Genomic DNA, 25,486 nt, shown 5'->3' with positions numbered 1-25,486 from the left:
CTGCTGTACTGTGAGAAATGGGTGTGATGTTTTACTGATTAATACAAGTGGCTATGAGCTAGGATTCCCATTATACTTTTGTTGTATTGGATAGGCTGAGATCCATCTTTGGGCCCCATTTCCATTGTCCCTTGTATTTGGGAAAGATGACTGCCCTCAGTTTGAGAGGGAGATCAACTTCATAAGTTTCACTCTGCTTGAAGGGATCCCTGTGCCTTCTATAGCATTTAACTTCAAATAAGTCAAGAAAAAACAAATAGAATAAATATTTCATTAAAATGCAGAGAGAGATGCTGCTTGTGAGAGTTTTGAGAGGCTGCCAGAGACGATTGAGAGGACAGGGAGGGTAAGCTGAGGCAAAAACCCTTTTATTTCCTTTAATCAAGAAAGGTGAATATCTCATCACAGTGCATGACTGTGGATATATTCCATTAGATACTCCTGCTTTTCATTTCCTGTGCTTGGAAATCTTTCCTGTGTGCATGTTATGGATGTACATAACTTTGGGAGGAATTGGGAAGCATATTTGTCTTCTGTATCTATTCTAAATATATAAAATTTTGTGTAAAACTTTGAACTCTGAAATTTGATCTGTTTAGTCGGAACTTTCCCTTCTCCTTAAAAAAAAAAAAAAAAAAACCAACCAAACAAAAAACCAAACAAACCCAACCCAGAATCGGGAACAAAATCTGAGGGGAATGGATTCATAATGAAGTATTTAAAGGTGTGGGAGGGGAATTTTACCATCTACCAAATTTTGGTCTTCAGAGAGTTGGGAGCTGGAAGAGCTGATGGAATCCTCCAAATCCTGGATTTTTATCCAGGGGTTGAATTTTACTCCTGGCAAGACTGGTGGTACACACACCTAGTATTAAGGGGCTTTCAGTTCTTGGCCATGCGTTGCTAGCAGGAAAATAAGCTGCTTTAGGAAATAACTCAAGAGTTGTCTGGTTCAACTCACCTTAGCTTCCTGGGCTAGAACGAGAAAGATGGAAACTGGTAGGAGCCTCATTGTAGAGGGAAGCAGGAGGGGTGCTGAATGGCATAGTTTGTTCTTCAAGAGAAAGTATTTGTGAACTTCAGTCCAGGTTCTGACTCATCACCGTCCTGGTGTCCCCTTGATGGCCACTAGGTTGAAGATACAGACTTGTCTGTTGTCTTATGCAGCTTCCTTCTGTCACTGAGTCTCCTTTGTCTTTATCTACTTGAGCCAATCATTTGGAAAGAATTTAGGTTTGTCCCTAGTCTCATGGGAAAAATCTTGACAGCGGGACAGAAGAAAGTTTGCTCGCTATCACCTTGTGCCATTTGACAATTCCTTTGCTGCTTCTGTCCCTTTTGAGTCCTAAACTGGTTACCATTGCAGCTGAGGCTATGTTGAATGTTTTTCATCTGTGCAACCCACATCTGCCATTGCTTCTCCAGCCCTTATGTTTAACTGCAGCAGCGCAAGCAGTTACCGCCTCCTGTTTATGCTGCCAGCTATTACTGACTCTGCAGCAGGCATGGCAGAAAAGAAGTAAAGTTGCTCTGGAACTGTGGCAGACTTCAGCCTGGGCTGTTACTGCAAATACTGCTGGAGTAGCTGGTGTGTGGTGTGTAAAGCTGTGAAGTAGATAAGTCCTCATCATGCTTACATCGGTGATAAAGGGGGAAACTAGTGGTAGGGCAAGGTGGGTAGCTGTAGACTGAGTCTTCAGCTTTTGTGGCTGAATCTGTCAAGGCCCTGTGTTTAAACCCAGCAATCTGTGTCTAGATGAGGATTGCTGAAACACTGCTGGTAACAAGCTGCTGATAGTCAAGAGTGAAGGTAGGGTGCTGAAGGCACTTGAACAGCAAGCTCAAAAATGCTTGTACCTTCATGAGAGTAATTAGAATCCAGTGACAGGATTATGGCATTGTCTCAAGAGGTTGTACCTGCTTATCAGTGTGCACTGATCTGCATCTAAAAAAAAAAAAAAAAAAAAAAAAAACATTTTCCTTTCAATGAACTGAAACCTCTGAGGAGTGTTCATCTCTCTCTGCAAGCAGGAATTCCCCTGAGGCTCTGCTTCTGCAAATCGTTTGAAGACTGGCGAATTGCTTGCTTCCAGATGTCATTGAAGGGGTTTGAAGTAACCCCTTAGGTATGGGGCCACTTAGATGAGTTATGGGATGTGCTAGGTAGATTGAGCTAGAGGGGGCTTGTTGCTAAACTGTTGAATAAAATGAGCTTTTTGGCCAGCCTGGTGCAGTGATCCTTTTTTTTATGGAAAGGGGAGGGGAACTTTTGGAGCTTCTGTGCTCAGACAGCCTAATCTCAAGAGGTTGTGGGGGATGCTCCCTCACTGCTTGTGTACCTTGGGCTGGCTGCTGCTGGGTGGAGATGCCTTCTGTGTTCCTTCTCTGTAGGGCCAATGCTGTGAATTCAAGGATGAGTGCTTTTATCTGGTTGGTGTAGTAAGAAGTATTTCAGGGGAAGCAGAAGCCAAAGAATTGAATAGTAGGGTAACAAAAGAGCATCTTTAAACCCTGCGGACTCAGCATTTAAGGTCTAGCCAGCCATCTTAGTTCGATAAGGAAGATCTTTCTTGTTAGAGAGCAGAAAGAAACATTGCTGTTGCTTTTGAGATCTCTCTTTTACTTTGTCAGTAAAGGGAGAGGCATGTCTGATTTGAAAAGTGTGGCCTTGCTGTTGAGTGAGATAAGCACCTCTGGTGGGCATTGTCTTGAGTTTTTAACCTACAGATGGGGAAGAAACATGGTAGGCCTGACACATGCAGAACCATAACTAGAAAGCCAGAGGCTGCTGCTGCTCTTCTGGCTGGAAGAACACTTCCTGTGTCCTGAGAAAAAGATCAACACGGTGTATAACAAGTTTTGTGTCAGACATGCCCTTAGGCATCGATAAAACTCTGTCAGAAAAAGAATAAAACTGTTTTGTGATCATACCAATTTTGTTGTTTAGGCAACTTTGCATTTTCATCTGCTTCTTTTTCAGCAGAGATGTCAGCTGCTGAGAGAGCAGGTGAAGTTTTTCTGGTTTAGGTAGAACTAGAATATTTTGAAGGAAATGGATCTATCTGGGGATTCTTGAGGGACAGAGAAGGACTAGAAGTGAATGGAGGTTTGTAGGAAGGTGGTAGAATAGATTGAACATGAATGAGGATCAGGGGAGAACAAAATTCTAGGAAGGAGAGGAGAGGGAAACAGGGTGCAGCAAAACAGGAAGGCGAAGGTTTCCACAGGTGGAGTTGTGAAAAAGATCTTGGTGGTTTAAAAAGCCAATTAGTGGCTTGATGGTTAAGTAGTGTAAGTCCTGAAACAAGGAAGTGTTTTAGTTATGCAAGTGGATTAGAATGGTTGAGAACAGTATGGCCTTGGGAGGGCAGACTCTAGTAGAAATATATATATGTGTGTGTGTTTATTTTTCTTTAACAGTTAGGTAAGAGTGTCTTAATGCAGGAGGATGCAGGATATGCCTTTACACAATCGGGCTTTTGATGCTCTTCTATATGCAGCAGGACTGACTAATGAGACGCTGGCAGAAAGTTTAAGAACTTGAGGGTTACAAAGTGTGTGTGCCCTCCAGGGACTGAAGCTTCAAGGCAGGAATCTCTTCAAGGCAGGAGCAGAGCAGGGTGAAGATACCAGTTACTGGAGCACTGGCTGTGTCTGCCTGTAAATGCTTTAACATCATGGCTGGGGATGTGGAGAGTGTGAGAAACTGCAAAAGACCAATATAGCAACTGTGTGTGAAACAAGACATAGGGAGGAATTTCAAGTGGAAGTTGCTGCCATATTTAGAGAAATAGAATCATAGAATCATAGAATCAGTGAGGTTGGAAGGGACCTTTAAGATCATCAAGTCCAACCATTAACCTACCCCGATAAAAACACCACTCCTAAACCATGTCCCTAAGCAGCTCATCTACCCTTAAACACCTCCAGGGATGGTGAATCCACCACCTCTCTGGACAGCTTATTCCAATGTTTAATAACCCTTATTCCAATGTTTAATAACCCTTTCAGTGAAAAAATGCTTCCTAATATCCAATTTAAACCTGCCCTGACATAACTTGAACCCATTTCCTCTTGTCCTATCACTTGTTGCCAGGGAGAAGAGGTCAGCTCCCATCTCTCTAAAACCTCCTTTCAGGTACTTGTAGAGGGTGATAAGGTCTCCCCTCAGCCTCCTCTTCTCCAGGCTAAACAACCCCAGATCCCTCAGTCGTTCCTCATAAGGTTTGTCCTCCAGACCCTTCACCAGCTTTGTAGCCCTTCTCTGGACACGAATATCTGTGACTTTGTCAAAAAGTACTGCTTTTCTCAGTTTGTGTTCAGTTTTATAGTTAAAAGCTGCTTTGTTCTTCTCCCCCATCCTGCATTTGTTTGGCTGCTGCACCCACTGTAGAGGAACTCTTACTGTAAAAAAGATGAACCTATTAGAGCTGCCCTGGATCAACACCAAGGTATTGCTCCCTGGTGGAGATGATGCTTTCCAGGTGGGGTCTGTGTGTCACCATACGTGTGGATTATGGACTTCTGGTGCTGCCTCTACTCTGGTCTACCAGCACCCTGGAGATTTATCCTCCCCCCGCCCCCCCCGCCTGTATTTTTCTTGCCTTGGTCATGTTTAGTCCCACTTTAACCAGCTCTTTCCAGTCATGAGCTGATCCCATGTAAGAGTTGAGTCCTTGGGTGGGCAGTGGTACAACTGGATGAAGGAAAGGGGACATTGCAGCCTGTCATCTGGTGCGCAGGTTTTAGCATCCTTTTAGCTGCTTTTAGCATCCTTGATTCTTGCTGTCAGTAAAACTGAGAGAGACTGGTGGAAACTGGTAATTAGTGGTGTTGTAAGGAGATTCTTTCTCTGACTGCAGTCAGGGTGAGCAGAGACTTAACTATTTTACCGCATACCTTTGGCCACCTTCCACTTGTCTGAGGCAGGTCAAGAATATTTCACACTTGGCCGCGTCGGGTGCCGTGGAGCGATTTGAGAGAATGAAAATGAATGTCTGTTCTGCATCCTCTGACAGCAGGGAAGCATCTATCACAAAGTCTGTTTCCATCCACTGAACTCTTAACTTAATTAGTTGCTTTAAATGGAGGAAATTTTTCTCCTGACATTGGTTAGTTAGTAGCACAAAAGGAGGGTGCTTTCAGAACTCAAGCTTTTGTGTTTTTCATTTGAAAATTATTTGGGTTTGGTGGCAGCATTTCAAAGCTGCTTGCCAGTGTGCAGTCTGCACAAACAAAACCAAACACATCTCCCTTTCCAGAGTGGTCTGTCACCTTTCTTCTTTCTGTAGCAATAGAGGCTGGCCTCCTCATTAAATGCAGGTTCTTTTCTATAGGCAGGAGTTCAAACACGTAAGCAGCAGTGGGATGACTGAACTTTCAAGGTGAGATAGTTCCTGTTTCTTTTCCAGCAGAAGGATTTGGGGCTCTTAAGCATGATTTCTATAGTGTTAGATTATCTTCACCCAATCTCATAATGAAGTGGGAATTGCTGTACTGTGAATGGCAAATATTTCAGTCTGTAGCTTGCTTTTCCAGTTAACCTGTATTTCAGCTGGTGTTAAACTTACCTTGATTTACTTCTCAGCCATTGTGGTGATGGTCTCCATTTCTCCATTTTTCTGCTGTAGTGGGAGGCTCTCTGGGAGATGGTGGGAAACAGTAAGTTGTAGGAAACACCTTTTTCGGCAAATCCCGTAGTATTTAAAACCAAATCATTACTTGAAATTGGTTTTCCCTGGTGATTTCCTGACTGGTATCAGAGGCAATGAAAACTGAATGCTAAATTGCAAACAAAACTGGAAAGCCCTCTGGTAACCATCTGTCGGTTGTTACATATTGTATGGTGGCAGGATGAAACCTGTGGTGCCTGGTCTGGTCTCCCATCTCCCCACAGCAGCTAGTTCCAGTTGCTTTTGAAGGGAAGTCGGCTGCTCTCCATCCCTCTGGAGTAGCTTTCTCCATAGGAGGGATTCCTGTCTGAGGCTGAGCTGGTTCCTGGGGTTGTGAGGATAGATGTATTTATGTTGAGTATTTTCGTTGACCGGGGCTCTCCTATACCAGTATCTATTGTGCCCAGTTTAATGACCAGCTGTAACATGTTTTACTGTCGTGCAATTGTTTAGCAGTAGCAAGAGAGCAGTTAGGGACCTTTTGCTTTGCCTTTTTTCAAGTCTTCCCTGAGCCCATCTTTGTCCCCATGCGCGTGTTTGGAGAACACAAGGCTGTGGCGTACGGCTGCTGTGCCCCGGGCCCCTGCCTGGCACGCATGAATTCATCAGCTTGATCTTTCCACCCCTGCTCCTCGGGAGGGTCGGATGGCAGCTGCAGCTCCTGTCAAGCATGATGCCGGGCAGGGAGCTTTGGGGAGGAGAGTTACAAAAGGCCCAGCTTAAATCATCTGTGTAAGGGCACAGCAGAGGCTCTGTCACCCAAGCCCCACAGCTTGTCTTCTGGTGCTATGGTTGTAACGACATTAGCATTTCAAAGAGGGGATTACCCCAGCCCCCAGGTTCTGAGGGGAGGATATTTTAGCTGTTACTTGAATAGATGCTTTCGGGCTGTCTCTGCTTCCTCCCCCTTCCCCCCCCTTCCCGCCTTGTGTGTGGATACTGAAGGGTTGGTGAAGGTGGCCACACCATGCTAAAAGTGGGTTGTTGCTGTTGTGAGGAAGCTGGTTGTTTATTGGCTTAAATGTGGGCTGGTAGATGTGAAGTTGTTGATAGCATTCTTTCTTGCTGATTTGGAGTGACTGTGTGAATTTCATAATTTAAATGTTAAATTGAAGGGCGTGTGTTGGGATCACAACTGTATGCTAGAGAGGTAACCTGAAGTCATGCTTACAGAAGGAAGTTAAGGTAATTATACTGGCTTGTCTTGTGTATTTCAACCAAAGGAAATGGGCAACACATGCATCCTATTCATTTTCTGTCTTCTACACCTCTTGTGGTACCAAAAACCACTTTCTGTGCGCAGGCACAGGATTTCAGAGTGGTTCCTTGGGAAAATGATTGTATTTTCATAAGGTCTTGTTTAAAAACAAAAACTCCTCTGGTGAAAGTTAACTCCTGACTCTTGCAACTCCGCATTACCCTTACCTCAGATCAATATTCAGTTGATCTTTGTCCTTTCGCTGAGTTCACATTCCCTTTCTGATGTTGCTTGTGCTGGAAACTTGAGTTAAGGCCCTACATACACTGGGCTTTAGTGAAAAATCCCTGCAGTTGCCATCTCCTCTCTAGTTTCATTAGCTGTAGAAGTGATGGGTTGGGCCAGGTGGGGTGGTCGTCTGGTCCCTGGGGCAAGAGAACAAAGGGAATTGTCTTGTTTGCCTACCAGAGAGAGGCAAGAGCACTTTGTGCAACCTCTTCAACCATGTATGGGTCCTAAGATTAGTGGCTGGCCCACAGTGTCCAAAATAGAAGCCCTTTGGCTTGAGTGCTGAGCATGGCTGGAGGGCATGTAGCAGAAAATGCTGGCAGTTGGCTGGAGCCTTGTCCTGAGCAGTAATGCTAGTGCTGTGTGTATTGGACTGTTGAATAAGAAGGGAAAGGTGTGTTTTGAAGAGACATTATTATATGTGTAGGTTGAAGTGTTCACAGGGCTTAATCTTTGCCTTTGCCCATAAGGACTTCTCTTGCCTGTTGATGCAGGGCATAGTTGACCCAAGTGGTTTTGCAAAGCAGTGCTGGCTTGGGGCACGGCTGCCCCTTGCGCTGGGAGCAGCCATGAGCCAGGCCTCATGCGGTGAGTCACGGCTCCTACAAGGGGACAAACGGCCAGAGACCGGCTGGAAGAATGGCGTAGCTCTTCCTGAGAGAGATGGCTGGCCTGGGCCATAGATAAGCTGTCCCTCAGGGCATCAAGGAGAAGCAGAAGTACAGTTTCCTCTGTAAACATGGCACAGGGTACTTGGTGTGCTGAGGAAGGGAAGCGTTGTAACTTCTCAGTGTGAAAACAGGAACTGTGGAAGGCCTTCCAGGACTGTGGGGGCTGCTGACAAGGTGTGTGTGCTTATTCAGTGTATTTCTAACTCTGTCAGTCTCCAGGCCTGTTCTAGTCTGCTTATTTCTGTAGAGCACGCTTCTGTCTATAAGCTACTCCAACAAGGATGGAGTGTCTTAAACGCTAGATGCTCAATTGAACTTGCACTGAGCAAGGGTGGTGTTTTTGGGTGACCCATGCCTCGAGCGAGCTGGACAGAAAGGAGAGGGTGGCAGAGTTGCAAATAGCTATGGTCACTCTGTCTTGTCCTCTCATTTTTTCTGTTTCTGCAAATGCACCAGCAGGCACAGCTATGCAAATCTGCCAGATGCCTCCTTGGGAAGTTAGTCACTGAGTCACTGCGCAACCAGCTCTAGTTGTACAGGCTTTTGAATTTGCGGTTAAACTTAGCTGCTGTGTGTCTTTGCGTGGCTGGTTTGGGGATGTGTGAGTTTCTGCATCCTCTTTTCGAAACACCTTTTCCAGTAGCAAATGATAAAAATGAAATATTCAGTATTATGGTGGAAGTAGGCTGGAGAAAAAGTTAAAACTGTAAATCTGAATGCTGTAAACTAAAAACCTAGGAACTAAAGAATGCGGGAAGCAACAAACAGCCTGCTTTCTGAAGGGCTAATCAAATTTTAGGTTTACTTCGGGGGGAACCCTCTGTCATTCTTTCCAATTTCAGGGCAATTACTGTTTTAAGGCTTGCAAGAGAAAGATAAGGGCAGCAAAAACTAGAATTATTAAGTGCTGGTCATAACATTAAATGGGATAACAGCATTTATAATTATTATGGAGTAAGACGAGGGGAAAAAGCATGAAGGAGAAAGTAGTTTTATTTCCCTTGCTCCCCGTTTGGATTAATGAATTTAATTACTTGGAAATAGCTGGTAGCAAACTTGTGGGTTTTTTCAAATGTACTTTTAACAAGACTGCAATTTTTAAAAGAAGAGGAGGCAATTCAGTAAAAATAATTGAAGATGTAAGAACTTAACTGCTACATCCCCTGTTGCAAGTGGTTTGTGTCTGTATATGTTAAGAGAACTGAATTAATATGCCTCTGGTGTACTGGGAGGGGAGAAACCAGGGCAAGAAGATGCAATTCTAAATGCAGGGAACAAGCAAGATACCAATTTCCAAATAGATCCTTATAATAAAGTTGTTCTTTCTTTTGTTCCCGTCAGCATAAAATAGAGAAAAATATGGAAAGGAAATGGCTGAACAGAGTAATGGGATTCTGTGTAACAAGCAGCAAGACTGCATGAGTTGGAAGAAAGGAGATGGGGCAGAATGCCAGAAAAGGATCTTCGTATAATAAAGCTTGTGTCAGAAAGTCCTCCTTTCTTGATGGTATAGTTTAGTTTCCACTAAATTGTTTGCTCTTTTGTCAGCTTAAACTGGTCTTTATAAAGTGATATGGCAACTAAGCAAGTAAATAGTAAAGAAAAATAGCACTGCATCTTCTTTAAATTAGGGAAGGTATCTGGTGGGATGGCTCTGATGTCAGATACGTTTACCATCAAATGAAATTTTCCAAAGTGCTTGTGTCCCACTGGTTGGGAGAGGATGTTTTGAGTCATGCAAGCACTGCTGAAAATTTTGCCCAGTGTGTTTAACAATCTGAAAGAGGGATTTAGATCCTGCTGCCTTAATTTGCAGGCAATACAGTACCAAAGGAGGGCTGCAAAATTCCCATGGTGACAGAGTAACATGAGATTACTCTGAGTAACAGAGCAACTGAGTAACATCTGGAAATCCACGAAGGGAGACTGAAGCTAGCTTTCTCCAAATGTTACTGGACTAGTAAGTAGATTGAGGCAGCATTTGGAAGAAGGCACGAATCCATTCCCTTAAACAATTTGCAATGGTGGCAACCCGTTCTGAGTTGTTTCAGGAAGGCAGGGTAGAGCCATATGAATTTTCATTTCCTCTTGGTGTGTATGTACCCCCAGATAATAATAATTATCTGTACTAAAAGTCTACTGGCAGTACAAGAGAGCTTCATATTTCCAGCTTGTCCAATTCTGTGATGAGACACATTGCCAGAGCTGGCTCGGCCGTGAATACTGATGCAGGGAAGCTTAATTCTCTCACTGAAATTCTACCTGGAAAGATGCTTCTATGTTCCCAGTTTGCCCAGTAGCAAGAGGCACTTCTGTTATTGTCAGCATTAGCATGAGCTCCAGTGTCAGGGCTCCCCAGGGCATGATTTATTAGAAAATAGTGTGCTGAATAAAGCAGTTTTATGGAGCAATGGTGAGGCAGTTTCTTGCGGTTTTCTTAGTGACTCTTTTTGTCAAGTCATCAGGAGGAGTGTTTGAAAGCAACATGCCATGTTTTGGTCAGTCTCATCAGGTGCTCAACTGTGGAACAAGCATGTTCTCTGACTGGAGCCAATACAGGTGCTATAGGACAAAAGTAGCTGTTCATTCTTGTCCTAGGAGCACCTCTTGCAAAATCATCCTTCTTGTTCCTGTGGGCTACTGCAGCCCCAGAGATCTCCTTGACTACAACATAATTCTGTCTGTGCGGGTATTTTGCATTCCTAGATAGGAACTTACTTCAGTCTAGTAACCTGTGACTGCTCAAGCGGGTTTTCACATTGTTCCCATTGCCGTGAACCTTGTTTTTGAATGTTTTTAACCATTTTAGCTGGGGAGTGCCAGGTCCATTAACATGTCCTAATTTTGTACATACAGTTGCATGACCTCCTCTCAGAATGGAACATTGTGGAAAAACTACTTTTCTGGGAGCTTTTTGCAGAGTCTAGACTGGAAATATGTTGCCAGTAAGTGTGCTAGACTGGGATTAGAAGTTTCCAAGCAGTGATCTTCAGAACACATAATAGTAGTCCATGTAGTTCTGCCTGCTGCATAATGAGAGTTTCTTATTTTCAAACTGTTTTAATTCTGTTGAATTAGAGCTTTAAATGTGTTTTTGCTTTCCAGCGCAAGCAGTTTCTGTAATTGGCAGAGATATATGCCCTTGTATAAGAGGGTATATGATCACAAACTGCCTGTGTTATGGAGGAATGCTCTTGTTGGAGTGTGTTCTACATGCTGGGCATGACTTTCATTGCTGATGCGGAGTTTAAGAGGAGCAGGAAGGGATAACTTCAAAAAGCACAGCTGTTAAGAGGAAAACATAGGTGTGGTTGGGTAGCTTGCTCTTCCCTGTGGAATTACTGCAGAAGGGATGCTAGGCTGGCAGTGGTTGTTGCACGATAGCAGGGGACCAGTGTATTTCCAGAGCAGCAGAAGAGATACTGGGACTTGTTTTCTGTTTACCCTGTGAGCTGAAGAGTAAATGTCAACTGTCTGATTGTCTCTTCCACCCTGAGAATAAGAGTGACAGTGACAGCTTTGATGTGCAATAACTAGGTTGCTGTGATTTGCGTTCGTGGCTTTAAGTTCTGATGCTGTGGGGGCAGGGCTATGAAAGTAGATCATGGCATTACATATAAGACAGACACCTCCACCCACCTCATCAATGAAGGGAATTTTCCCTTTTCCACTCAGCCTTACTGACTAGGAAGAAAAATGGGGAGAAAAGAAGATCCAGTGTCATAATCCAGGTGACCTTTCCCAGGGCTTGGGAGGCCTTTGCTCTCTTTGTCCTCAGGCAAAATGCCAAGAAAAAAAGGGTGGAGAAGAACAGTGGGTCTGTCTTTTGAGGAACACCTTCCTTTTCTGGACATTAAATTCTGTTTCTACGTCTTGGGAAGTTACCTTTACTTCTGGTGGGAGTTGACACAGTATAATGGTGTGTTTAGCCACAAAATAGCCTTTTGCACGGTTGCAGCATCCATTTAAGAACTGAGAACCTATTTTAAGGTTTGTCGTTGGGTAACCCTTGGGGAGAATGAAAAATCTATTTCTTGGCAGTGCTAGGTCTTGAACATGTATTTTAGAAACAGTAACTTTGAGATCCCTAGGTATTTGGTAAAAAGATCTAATCCAGATGTTTTGGAAAAGGGCTTTTTGTACTTTGATCCCTACATAATATCATCTTGTGAGGTATTAGAAGTTTCTTCAATGTACACACGGAGGGAATGTGGTGTTAGCTGGAGGATGTGTGGTCAGACTCGGGAGGAGGAGCACCAGTTTGGGAGGAGAGTTGTTCAGTATTTCATTAATACCCTGATGAAAGATACAAATTATTATGAGGAAGTCCAGCTGGGAAGCAGATACTTTTAATACTTCTCCCTTCTTTTTCAAACTTAAGTTGCTTTCCACTGAGGCTAAGCTGTCTCCTAGCAGTATTGTCCTCTGCTCTCTGTGTCAACTGCTAGAATATAGCTGTTCTTATGAGTAGCATCCTAGATCCTAAGTATGGCTAAAATAGCCTTTTCTAAAAGTGAATAGGAAGGGCAGGGGTGGACAAGGGGCAGAATAAAGGGTGGCACTGCAGGCTGTCTAACATGATCAGCACTGTGAAATTGAATGCAACAGCCTTTGGACAGTCTTTGACTATAATTGTGTTGGCAATGGGAAGAAAGTTCTGACAGTGTCAGTGCTTGATGGGATGTATCTGGTGAGAAGGAATAACTCCCCTGCGCTGAGCAAATTGTGTGGGGGTGGAAGCCCAGGAAAAGGAAAGGAAAATTATCAGACATTTGAAAGAACAGGCCATGGAATCTTGTCCTGGTAGCTCCCTGCTGCCTGCTAAATGTGGCTCTGTAGTGCCTGTTGCCTTACTAGTAAAACAGTGGGTTTTCTGTTATTTCCCTCCCCTAAAAGACTTCAAATCCCATTTTTCACAATCATATGGAGGAGATGGGGAAAAAAATGAACAAAACCAGAAAAACTCTGGGTAAAGGAGATACTGTTTCTGTCTTTAGTATCAGAATTGCTTTGTAGTATCTGCTGTTGATCCCTAGGCTTCCTAGATGGTGTATGTTCAAGACACTGTGTTCCTAGCAAATTTGACCCAAGTGATCAAGATTGGGTTTGGAGTTCTCCAATTTATGTTTACATTGTTGCCACTATAATGCTTATTCTTCCTGATTAAATGGGGTGCTGTTCTCTGAAATTCTCTATATTGGTGTGAAAAAGAGATCAGTTATAGAATAGTAACTGATAGGCTTGGTAGATGGAACTCTCTTTTACTGTCTGGACAGTAATTTATCAACATCAAAATAACCTTCCTCCCTGTTGTTTTTTCCCCACCAGTTCTCAGGCATAAAAATACATATCTCTTAAATAAGTGTTCTCAAGGAGTCTTCATACACACTAGGGAGACTTCCTGAGTGCGTTTCTCTGGGGGGCAGCATTTCTACTATTTTTAGCATGATTTCTTTGAGGCTTCCATTTCCTTTGTGTGAGAAACTTCACTAACTGACAAGAGGTTGAACCGTACAGTAAACAGATCTCAATGGGAAGCTTTCCCTCCACTGCTAAGAAACTTATAAGCACTGTCTGGGTATTTTCACCAAACCCTCTGGTAGACGGAGCTCCCCTGAGCAGCTGAAAAGATACTGTGGTGTACTCTGGCATAGAATTACTACATCTCGGAAACAGTTGGTGTACAGGCACTATCTGTGTACTGTTTATTTTCACTGTGTCTGGGGTCTTCATTTGTGTCAACTGGTAAACTCCATCTGGCCATAAGGCTTGGTGGTTTATTGCCTCTATACTGAACTACAATCCAGAGCATGTGATGGGAGAAATTTGAACATCTGCTGCAGGGAGAAAGAAAAAATGGATGAACTTGTGAATCATCTATTTAAATGAGGAGGAGAGACTTTGCGGTTCAGGGAATTCATGGAGTGTAGAGAGACTGAATTGTACAGGAGACATGGAGGTAAGGCTGGATGATGGTCTAGAAATGGTAGTAGAGATGTTGAATTAGTTAGCATGGGAAGTGTTCAGATGTAGACACAGTGATTGAGAGTGGGCTGGAGTCAGTGGCCTGAACAACTGGTGTGCCCTTCAGCTGCCTTTCAGGAAGGGCACAGGTCTCCTGAAGGCCCTGTGCCATATCTACCAGCCTTGTGTGAATGTCTAGTGCCTCAGAACTAACTGAACCCTCTTTCTGGGCAGCCCCATGCAAGAGGTGCTTTCTTCAGCTCCCTAAAAGAGTGACTTGTGAACATATATGGCGTCAGCTTTTAGGATATGGGGTGTCCTACGTGTTAAGGGATCTTGCGGATCTTGTGTTTTTCTTGGAAGTGTCAGATGATCTGCTTGTGAGCTGCCTCTTCACAGAAATGGGGCTTGCTGGATCAGTCTCCAGGATCCGTAGATGTCTGGTTGACGCCAGGCTTCGTGGGCAGAAGCCTAGTGACAACTGGTAAGGTGTGTGTAAGGCAGGTCCAGCAGCGGGATCTGTAGAGGAAGGGAAATCCCTCTACTCTGCTGTGGTAGTAACACTGAGGCCTCTGGTGAGAGAACATAGAGAAAAAGAATAACATAACCTCTGCCCTCCCCTAGCTTAAGCTTTTGATAGTTTAAGCACTCTTACTGGAAAAAAAACAGATGTGTGTGGTTTTCTTTTTTTTGTCCCCTGGGTTGAGGGGTATTATGGGAGCACTGATACTGACGAAGAGCTGGGATTTGGACACTCGCTGCCTACCACATGCGTTCATGTGATGATGTGGGAGGCAGATCTGGGTCCAGCTGTGTGAGTGTGAGGGCTCCCCAGGGTGTTCTCAGCGTTCCTCTGAGCTCTGGCCCCAGCTCTGCAGAAGATGGGAATGCTCATGAATTTTCCCCCCATTTGTGCTCAGCAGAGCACTTCCTGTAGCATTCAGGCGTGCTGCAACAGCTTCCTCTACTGCATTCTTCCCTGGGGAGCATCTGAAATGCTCTTGTTGTGTGTAAGAAACTTCTTGAAACTGCTTTGTTCTTGCAGGGTTTGAGAAAGATTATGTTGTTGTTTTTTAGCTGACGGGCTATAACTTCTCCTACTGTCTTGGTTGTGCTTGCTTAATGTTTCCATTCCAAAGTCTGAGTCAGAAGAAGGTGGTTGTGAAATCTGTCTGCTAGATCAGTGTCTATAGATATGAGATGTATTCTGCGTTGACTGGAGTACTGGAAGGAATTTCTATGTTCTAGGGAATTATGAACCTAAAAAAAAAAAAAATTAAAATCTTTCCTTTAAACTATTATTTGTCTTTTGGAGTAATCTGGCCCTCTCGCCTCATCCTGTTTCTCAGAATATCATAGAATTGAGTTATTATAATGACATTTTATAATGTAAAAGTTAGCATTTCATTCTGATAAGTCTTCTGTCTCTCCTAGTGAAGACAGGGTGGTTCTGCACCTCTTGAAACCAAATTTGAAATGTTGTCCTGCAAGATTGACAATTTACACAGGAGCAAATAAATATCACTGAAACATACAAAAACTGTCCTTACAGGTAAATGCTTAAAAAACCAACCAACCCGTAACAACAAACAACAAAACCAAAAATCAAAACAACAGCAAAACCCAAACAAAAACAGCACAGACCCCAACCCCCCAGCTAACTACACTTTCTCTTTTATGGAGCTAGGTAGTTGAAACAGGAGTTGAAATTATTGTCTGAGGGAATGCTGGAGCTGAGCAGGAATTTTCTCATGCATGTTTGATGGAAGATGGCTGTGAAGATGAGCAGTAGGACTTAGGAAGGAGAAGGTAAAAGTGTAAGAAGCTGGAGAGGGACTTGAAATTTTTCCAACTTGATGCTGTAAATGCTTGCTGGAAAGTGCATAGGACAAAAAGCAATGACAATGGTTTCATGTTGTTTTGGTGGTTCTGGTATTTAAGGAAACAAAGTTTTGCAACAGCATCTGCAAATCAACTGGGTTGTCTTGAAGAATATGGCCTGCAACAGTTTCTTTTCAATAAGGCAGTGTCCTCGACCCCAAGGTCTGGCTGGCAAGAAATGATAATAGTATCATTCAGGCTTTGCCTGTCAAAGTCAAGAGTGATGCAGGTAAAATGCTATCGTCGAGGTGTGGTTCTGGGTACTTTATGCAGCCAAAACTCATTTTCACACTGTTGTTGTTCTGTTAGCTGTATGTTGCCCTGAGAAATACTCTTGCTGGTTTAGCAAGAACTGCTCTGGCATGACTGATGATGATGTATGGATAAGATGTAGCTGAAGGAAGCCACTTGACAGAGCTGAGCCAATAAGTACCTCAAAACAATAAATGAATCTTAATGAAATGTCACAAATAACAAGAACCAGCTGGCACAAAAGGAGCCTTGTTGAGTTAAAACCAGACGGTAACACTGCAAGATGGTAGTGCAGCATATGTGTCCCTAGCCATGTGTTAGTCCTGTTTATGGCAATGAAGGCTGAAGTAAGTTCCTGGCCACAGAGGCGTGTGGGGAAGAACTACTGAACTGTGAAATCCTGCACCTGGGTTGGCTTTCCTCATAGAGAGAAAGATGACACAAATATTAAAGCAGTCAAATTCATCTGTAAATCTTTGTCATTGAAATTAATTACATTGGTGATAAGGGCCCTTAAATGATCACATTGGGCTCTCCAGACTACCTAAAACCACACATTCACAAAAGCAGGCAGAAAAGTTCTCTGAAAAGGGAAGCTGAGGCAGGGAGGCAAAACTTCAGGTGAGCTGGTGGTGGAGCGTGTCTCTAGGCCTAGGTCCCTTGTGGCTAGGCCTTAGTCCTGGCCACTAAGCTGCGGTCTCCCACTTCAAAACTTCAGCCTCTGATGTAAAGATCCATAAACCTCTCAGTCAGTGATGGGGTGGGTTTTGGCTGGCTTTGTGGCAGTAGGGTTGTGTGTCTCCAAGGCTCTTGAGCATCTGTCAGGCCAGCTGTGCTCCAAAAACACCAGGAAAGGAGCAAAAGCAAACCCATAATAAAGCATTATGAGTGTGTTTGCTTTCTTAAAGATTTAAATTGGTATTTTAATTGTTACAGAACAAAGAATCTGTCTAGGTTACCAGGGAATACAAATAAGAAGCAAAGAATACATACAGTCTTGTATTTCTTGTTGCTCAAAAGCAGTGAAGTGTAGAGATGCAGGACTGCAGTTTAGCTGTCCTTGAGGAGATCTGGTCTCTTTCCTGAACATTTTGTTTTGAAAATAGATATACTGTGGGGTTTTGGGTTGTATGTTTTATAATCTTTTTTTATGTCAAATGGAAGGAATGGTATTTAATCTCTTCTTATGTTGTTGTCAGGCATCTAGGGATACAAATGGGTCCTGGCATGGCAGTTGCTACCTCTAACCTTTTTTTATTACGTGCTTTTTCAGATGGATATTTTGACTTGCCTGTGCTTTGATTCCAATGGCTGTAGTGAAAGCATCAAAGGGAAAGTAGTATTTCAAAGGGTGAAAACTCCTTCTACACATCTTCTCTGAACACTTTTCTTGCCAGCTGTGAAAGGAGCTTGTTTTTTGAACGGTTTCCCAATCCTGGCTTGTTTCAGTTGGGCTTTGTTTACCCTGTGGGTGTTTGGGGTGAGGAGCTGGAAGTACAGAAAGGAAGATTTCATGTTTGCTGCTAGGTATGCTTTTGACAATTTGCTAATACATCTTGTTAGGCAATTTGCTAATTCATATCCATTGAGTTGCTTAGAGCTGTTGGTAGGTACTGGGAAAATAGAGGTATAAAAACAAACACTTTGAAGCTATTACATTTGTATAATGAGACAGTCTTCTGAAAGGAGGTGGCTGAAAATCTGAATTCTTTTATACACTGCATTTGTAAAGATTATACTGAGTTGCCATTTACTTTCCATGTGCCATTTGATCCCCAGCAGAATTCCAGCAGAATTCCACCCCAGTGGGTGGAATGCGTGGGACTGCCTGTTCTGCCAGAACTGATGGTGTCTTCTGTGACTAGTAAATCAAAGTAGCAGCAGCATCCCACCAGACCTCGATGCCACTTGCTAGTCACGCTCTAGTCACGAAGCAAGCTTGCTGATAGCTTCACTGGGTTACCTCCCTTCTTTCCAAAAAACACTCTCCAGTTACTTGCCTTGCCAGTAAACAGAGAAGACCGCATACTGAGTAGCTGTTAAGTTTCAGTACAGGTTATACAGGGTCTGACACCACCTTTCCTACTATTGCCTTGCTAGCTCTCAGCAATTTAGGAAGGTGTATCATATCTAGCTCTTCTCAGTAGAAGAAACTTCTTACTTCTCTTTGAAGCTTCTTTTTTCAACTTCACTCTGTGTCTTACAGCTTTTGAATTAGAGTCTCTATTGAGCCTGTATCAGCAGATCAGCTCTAGAAAATGTAGCTGAGAATGGTTGAACTTGCAGTATAACTGGGAGGCTCTAAGACTTTGTGGTCGCTGGAAAAGCTAGGTTTGGCATGTGGAGTACTTCTGTTGCTGTAGTCTGAGGTGCCTCCCACTTTGAATAGTTTGACTTGATGAGGGTTCAAGTTGGGCTATTTTTGTTTTGCTGCCAGGCTCTGCAGAGAAGTTGCTTGCGATGCTGAGCTGCTGTAAAGCTGGCAGAAAATATGACTTAATATTTACAGCTAACCTAACCACATCTAGAGTGAAAATATGAAGTGTGCTTACGAGAGGCTTTCCAGTGAGACAGGACTAATAACTCTTTGTAGTTCTGCCCAGCCGGTGGTAAATGTTTTGAGTGCTTGTTGTGACAAGTCCCGTGAAAGAGATGAGTCAGTCTTAAAGGATAAACAAATCTGCCCAGATATTAGATTCTGATATGTTCAATGGTCCTGAACAGAGCCAAAGGTCAGAAGAGAAATGGCATGGCAGGATGAAAAAGTGTTCTCCAGAGTATGTTGATGTATCAGATTGAGGTTTCAGGATTGCTGTCCTTACCCACCTTTCCCTAGCAAAGCTGTCCATAGAGGTACCGCAGAAGGAAACTTCAGTAACATAGGGCTGTGAGCTTCCCAGTTCGGTTTCCACGCTTAGCACAAAGCGATCTCCTGTGTGCATGCCATTACTAGATCAGCTTTGGCCAAACTTCCAAATTAGTACTTTTGGGATAGGCTGAGTCAGAGGCAACAGCAGCTGCTGCTGCTGAAAGGATGAAAAATGAATCAACTGCGAAAGGCTCATTAGTGAATGAAGGAGGCTTACCAGGGCAGAGCTTTAAAGTTACTTGGCTAGTGCAGGGACCTTTCTATGCATGTGTAAGAAGACAGAGCTCCTTTCTAAACTCTAAGACTGCTTCTTGAGCAGATTCATGACTGTGCAATGACCTGTGTCAAGTCTCAGAATGAACCATAGCAGAAGGTAGCCACGAGCTGGCCTCTTGGGTAAGGGGGAGCTGAGTGCTGTGTAGGTTGGTGGTGACTGCCTGAGTTCCACCTCCCAGTTGAAGGAGAGCGATGGATTCCTACTGCTGTTAGTGTTACCAGCCAGGTGAGGTGTCATGCAGTGCTTGAGTTGCCATGCTGGAGCCCACAACAGGGGTTGAAGGGTTGTACTAGGTTGAAGTTTAGGAAGTGGAAGTGTTCTGTAGTCATATGGAAATCTACAAGCAAGTTAAGCCTCCTGAGGCACTGCTAAATTGCAGGTCTTTTGTCACTTGCTGGTAGAGATGAGTTTTGCACTGCTGTATCCTGGAGGCATGTTTCCCCTATGTCCTCACCTAGCGTCAATAGAGGGGCTGCATTTATTTCAGTCAGGACTTACAGACCAGTTAGCATGTATCAGTCATCTCTGTCCTATCAAAACCTGGTGTCCAAAATCAGCATGAACATCTGATAGTTATGCTTTTTCCTATTGTGTCTTACTGTTTTTGCTGAAGAGCTGGATGGTTTTCCTGAGACCAGAGCCCACAGCATGTGTCAGACTTCTACAAAGATAGCTGTGAGGTATTACTATATCCAAATTGAAAACCCTCTTAGGAAACAGCAGGGTAAATGTGCAGGTTTCCTCTGAATTAAGACACACTTTTAGTTTTGTATGTTTCTGGAAAGAGGAGAGCAGGGACAAGAAGAAGTGAATGAAGAGTGAAGCTGAAGTTTAAAATTAGCACCAGTAATCAGGGACGATGGATGTTACTGGAGTTCAAATGCCGTGCTAATACCTTTTCAACTAACCTGCCTCTACACAGTAGGTGCTCTAAGTTCCTGCGCAGCTGCCTGTTCCTTTGTGAGACGATATCCTTGTTGCAATATAACGTAAGATTTAGAATCGGATAAGCTACCAGTGAGAGGAAGAGAGGCCCCGATGAGTGTTAGCTGCCTCTGCCCAGTGCAGCAAACACTTTTGGACTCCTTACATTTCTTAATCAGAATTTCAAACCATATGCAACTTTCTCAGGGGACCCTCTTAATCAAACTTTTGGCAGGGGGGGAACCCACAAAACTAGCTGGGTGCTACTTATGACAGTGGGTTTGGATTTCACAAGTAGAATCTGGGACCCTGCTGATTATATGAAGTGTTGTTACAGCACTTACTTAATTTCCTTCTCTGAACACGTGGAAGTAATTATGAGGTGGTTGGAAGAAGGCACAGGGAGGCCGGAAAGCAGCCTTGGAAAACAAAAGCAAATGGAACATGTGCCACTTGGAAATCTGTGCTGTGCCCGCGGGGGACAGCAGGTTTCTGTATTAAACTAGATGTTCTGGAACCACTGTACCACTGGCTCCAACTGCAGCCCAGATGCAAATTGTTTATACTGTCTTGGCAATATGGGACGCTGTAAAGTACCAGTCAGTTGGTCTTCATCCTTATTGGACCTGAGGAAGCTGCATGAGCTTCCACATACATCACCAACAGCAATTGTTATTTCCTTATTTATTTGTGTGTGTGCAACAATAAGATTGCTTTATCAGAAGATCTTAAAAGCACTTCTGCAGTTGTTCCTGGTTTGTTTCCCCGTCATCGTTAATGTTTCCAGAATTAATTTATCAATCCTGGCTTTGTTTGAAAGCACCAGGTTTTTGTCTTATGATTTGGTGTTATCCTGATGTCCAGAATGCCCGGCACGGATGAGAGCCTCGCTGCAGCTAGCCCTGTGCAAAGATAAGGCAGAGCCAAGCCTGAAAAACTTGGCAGTGTTAGTCTTGGGGCCTGTCAGGCTGAATCATTTGGGAATGTATCTGAGGGGAGTGCATTACAGGTGGGATTATTACAGGGAAAATAATACGGTTGTCATAGTGAGTAGCACTCTTCTAGGGAGGCAAATCTGCTGCTGGAGTGTGGTTGTGTTTTGGTTGCTGTTTTCCATCACAGAAATCTTCCTTTCACAGATGTGGTTCTTTCGTTAGCCCTGGATTTTGTGTCTTGGTTTTCCCTGCCTAGCATACAGTAAAGTCTGTGCTCCTGTTTTGGAGGGAGAAAGGAACTTAAAAAGCATAAAACTTATTTTTCTGCTAAAATTTCAGTGAGAGAGGGAGTTGTCAGACAAGCAAAGCTTTCTAAGGACAGACAGGAAAAAGTACATTTTGTCTTAAGACAGTGTGTAGCACTCTAGAAGCACCAGTGGCAGCTTCGTATAGCCTAAACATTTTGACTCTTGTAAAATGTAAATAGAATTTGCATTTTAGAGTATGCTTTGATGCTAATGGTTTTCTTTTTAGGAGAGAGATAAGCCACTGGGGAAAAAAAAAAAATCATATTTCTAATAGAAAGACAGACAAGACCCATAATTAATGTTGCACTAGCAGGCTTCCTCTATGGTTGGCTAATCACAGCTGAGTTTTAATAAGCATAGAGGTTTTTTTTAAATACTGTTGTAACATGTTAATTAAGATAATTTGGCTCCATGTGTCTCTTGAGTTACCAGATGGCGACTGCATCGGTGGAAGGCTGCAATTAGAGTCTTTTCTTTTCTTCCTTTTTCTTCCCCTGCCCTAAAAAAAAAAAAGGAGGGGTGGAAAAAAAAGGCAGCTTTGGTGTGGATGGGATGGCTGTGTGAGGGGTGCCTGTTACTGTACACAGTGTTAGTGCTTGTGTCTAATTATATAAATGCAAAGCTATATGATTATATATACAAATCTCTTTGCTTTGGTTTCTTCTCATTTACCCGCATTATGACATAAAGAAAAATAAGCCTCCTCTTCAGACTATGTCCTTGCTAGGGAAACTGTAATTTCCCCGTAAAGGCTGCAGTCGTGCTCAGTTTGCTCTTCTGTCGTTGACTTCAGAGTAAGCAGCATCTGGAGCCAGTACAGACAGAGAGCTTATTTTTCAGTGGACTTTGGCCTCTGCTTAATACACAGAGCCCAAAAGAGAGTTATGTTTTGCAGTGTGTTTTTAGGAAGGCTTAAAATATTTTAGGGGCAGGGTCTTTGAGAAGTGTGTGCGCTCACAATAGAGTCCTTTTATTGACTTCTGCCTCCTGTAAGTAAAATATAAAGAGGTCCTTTAGCCTCAGCTGTTGTGACTGGGCCCCGGCAGCAGCTGCTGTCTCGGGTTTGTCCCTCTGGGAAATGACCCATCTGCTCGTGTGCTAGAGAAAGCCAGAGTGCTGAAAAGAAGGTTCCAAGTCTGTTCTCCTGGTTCCGGTCCCCGTCTCCACCCGAGAAATGACAGACCAGTGGAAAACCTGGGCATCTGGTAATCTGTCTTTTATGGTGTGAATGCTGTCTCTGGCTAGAAACACACTGAGTTCTCAACCGTTTCCATCTGGCAGAGGATAGCATCAGTCTGGATCCTTATTCAGATGTTGTATCTGCAGCTACTGTATTTATATAGTTAAAACACACAGGTTAGCACACTTGTGGGCAATTAGCAAAAAAAAAACCCCAACCCCAAATGACTGACTAACATGTCAATCTACCTGCAAGGGGAGCAGAGCATTCTTCACCTCCACTGGGAAGGACCACCTGTCCTCCAGGGGGAAGGCTTTCTAATGCCTGTAGGAGACATTTGTGTTGGAATTTGTGGGGGCTACAAAATGTCCCCCCAAATGTCCACAAGGTGCTGGATGTCAGGAGAGGGCAGAATTTCAAATATGATTCCCAAAGCAGGTCATTGCTGTGCTTCTTGGAGCTAGCCTGCCAAGAGAAACCCCAGCCTAAAGCATGTGGCTCGTCATGTTCAGCACAGACCTGCTGTTACAAGCAGTGACATTTAGCTGTGGAATACTTGATGAGCCATTTCCTAGCCTAATATTGGTATTAATCCAAATGCTTGGACTGGGGAGGACAATGCAGGAGCAGAGGGTGAGTAGTGGGAAGCTGCTGTGCTGAAAGCTTTTGAGTGCATCCAGGCAAACATCACTGGTTGAAAACCTGAAGGTATTTAGCACTCAGAAGTGGAGCTGGCGCTCTGATCAGCTGGAGCATGTGGGTAGAGGTGACTGCTTTTGTATCTACCACTAAAGCACATCCCCTTATCATTGCTTTCTCAACAGGAAGGAAGATGTGGGTGAGGAAGAGGCAGTACTGTTGATCAAAACCCATGTAGGTGCTTTTTCTCTGCAGACCAGCTGCCTGGGGAAGTGGTTTTTGCTTTGGTAAAAGATGGTGTTTAGTTGACGTAGCTAGTCTAAAAAGGGTATGAAATGATACAGACTTGCTTCTTACTAAAACCAAGCTGCTGCTGAGGGAGGGGCTTCCGAAAGTGACTTCTGCTGTTTATAGGCTGTTTCGTGTGCACAAGGGGAGAGAGGAAAAACAAGGACACTGCCTGTCTTGATTTCACACTTAAAGCAAAGCCGCCTAGTCTTCTCCCCCCCTCAACCCCATCATCTCCTTCTCTGCAGAAGACTCCTGCAGCCAAACACCAGTCTTGCCTCAGGCAGAAGAAGATGTTATGTGTGACTGAAGGCCATGGTTTAACAGGAAAAAATCCTGACCCAAAGAGGACCTTGTGGATTTTTTTTGTTCTGCAGTCACCGGTGTCACTGCAGCTGTGCTGGTCTTTCCCCGCTCCCCTAGAGAGCGATGCAGCAGGAGGCTTGGGTTAGAGTGGCCTGATAGGTAGCTGTGTATGCTCTTTGAATCAAATAGGTATATATTTGTTTATTTATTTAATCCTCAAGGCAGCAAACCACCTTTAACCCAAACTCTTCAGGGCATAGTGCATGAAGTTCTTGTGAGAAAAGCAGCTGACTTGGACAGTGAATTTCCTGTCTGCTGTTTGGGAAGGGTTTATGAAATAAGTGCTTGCTGTTGAAAACGGCATGTATGCCAGTTGTATGCATGCCTTTAGTTTTGGTGCCGTTTTTCTAGTTTTTTCTTTCAGTAGGAATATAGTGGGGTTTGAGTTCATATGTCACATTAGGGATCTGTCCTACCCTAGCAAATGTGGGAGGGTTTGAGACAATGACCTCTCTAGGAGGAAAAGCTAAGTTTAAAAGCCAAAAAAGTTTTACTTGCATGAAAACTTGGACAGTGTGTCCTGTTAGGTGTAAGCTGAGGCACTGTAGTCTGTCTGCAGGCAGGCTGATGTGTTGCCTTTATTGTTGCTCGAGAAGCTGCTAAGTGAGTTTGGCAACTCTGGCTGGTTACCCTATGGCTCTGGCTAAGGACAGTAGTGACGCTATTATCTGGTTGGGTCACATTCATGCTTCTCTGAGTACTGGTGACAGAGGCTGGGAGTATATCCAATAAATAGAAGAGAACCAAGAACTGGGCTAAGGGAGGGGTAAATTGTTTCCTTATTGCCTTACTAAACAACCAGGAGATTAGTGGAGAGGTCGGGTAGTGCCCTGCTGGCAAGAATTAAAACTCTGCAAAGAGAGAAAACAATTTCTCCTATTAGCAAATATGGCCAGAGCTCTTGCTAGCAAATTCATTCAGTTGCTTCCTAAGGCGAAACTAATGTTCAGTGTCACCCCCGAGTAGAATCCATGGGCAGCACTCTGCTAGAATTGCCAGATCATCTAGAAGCCAAAATGAGCTTTATTGCTGGTTTCTGACTTGAACTTCTAGCCCTCTGTCTGGCTGCATCAGGCTGTCACAGTTTTATTGTGAAAAAGCATTGTGTAAAAAAAAAAAAAAAAAAAAAAAAAAAAAAAAAAAAAAAAAAAATTGAAGGCCTGTGTATGAATTTACAAACAAATACCAAAAAAACAAAACAAAACAAAAACCAAACAAACAACCCAAAACTATTGCTGCAAGCCCATTCAGGGCACTAACTGGAGGGAAACAGTGAACCTGGCTTTGTTGTTTTCAGCATGGTGTTAATTAAACCTGAATCTCAGGTCTGAGATGCTGAAAACGCACAGTCTCTGCAGAAGGGGTTCAGATGCAGCTGGTGTTTCAGACCACCCATTTAGCTCTGGCAGGAGCCAGGTTGAAGAGTAGAGGAGTAGAGAGGGAGGATTACTCTGAAGGGTGCCTTAGAGAGTTTGGGGCTTTTTGAAGGTTCTTGCCAGAAGTCAGTAATATCTTTTGCAGTTCCCTCCATTGTACTGAAGACATGCAGACACACAGATTATCAGAGTTGAAAATCAGAGGCCTCCATAGCAGGGACAAGTAACTGGATGATTGGGATACCTTTGTGTTTATTTTGGATGCTATTCTACATGTGCTGTTTCTGTGGATAGTGGCAAGTCCTAGCTGAGAGAATAAAGGTGATGGTACTTTGGAGAACCAGAGACTTGGATGGAGAAGTGCTCCTTGCTGCTGTGGAGAGCGCTGGACCACAACT

General features: G+C 43.6%; 1 protein-coding gene across 1 annotated transcript in view; it reads left to right on the top strand.

The window, feature by feature from the left end:
* The window catches only part of SUSD6 (sushi domain containing 6), an 81,889-nt gene that overhangs the window by 42,380 nt on the left and 14,023 nt on the right, over positions 1-25,486 (top strand). The gene's annotated exons all lie outside the window — the stretch shown is intronic.

This window comes from Vanellus vanellus (assembly GCF_965231255.1).
Source record: "Vanellus vanellus genome assembly, chromosome: 6".
Classification (NCBI taxonomy): domain Eukaryota; kingdom Metazoa; phylum Chordata; class Aves; order Charadriiformes; family Charadriidae; genus Vanellus; species Vanellus vanellus.
The sequence above is the reverse complement of the archived record's forward strand: the minus strand, read 5'-3'. Positions and strand labels throughout refer to the sequence as shown.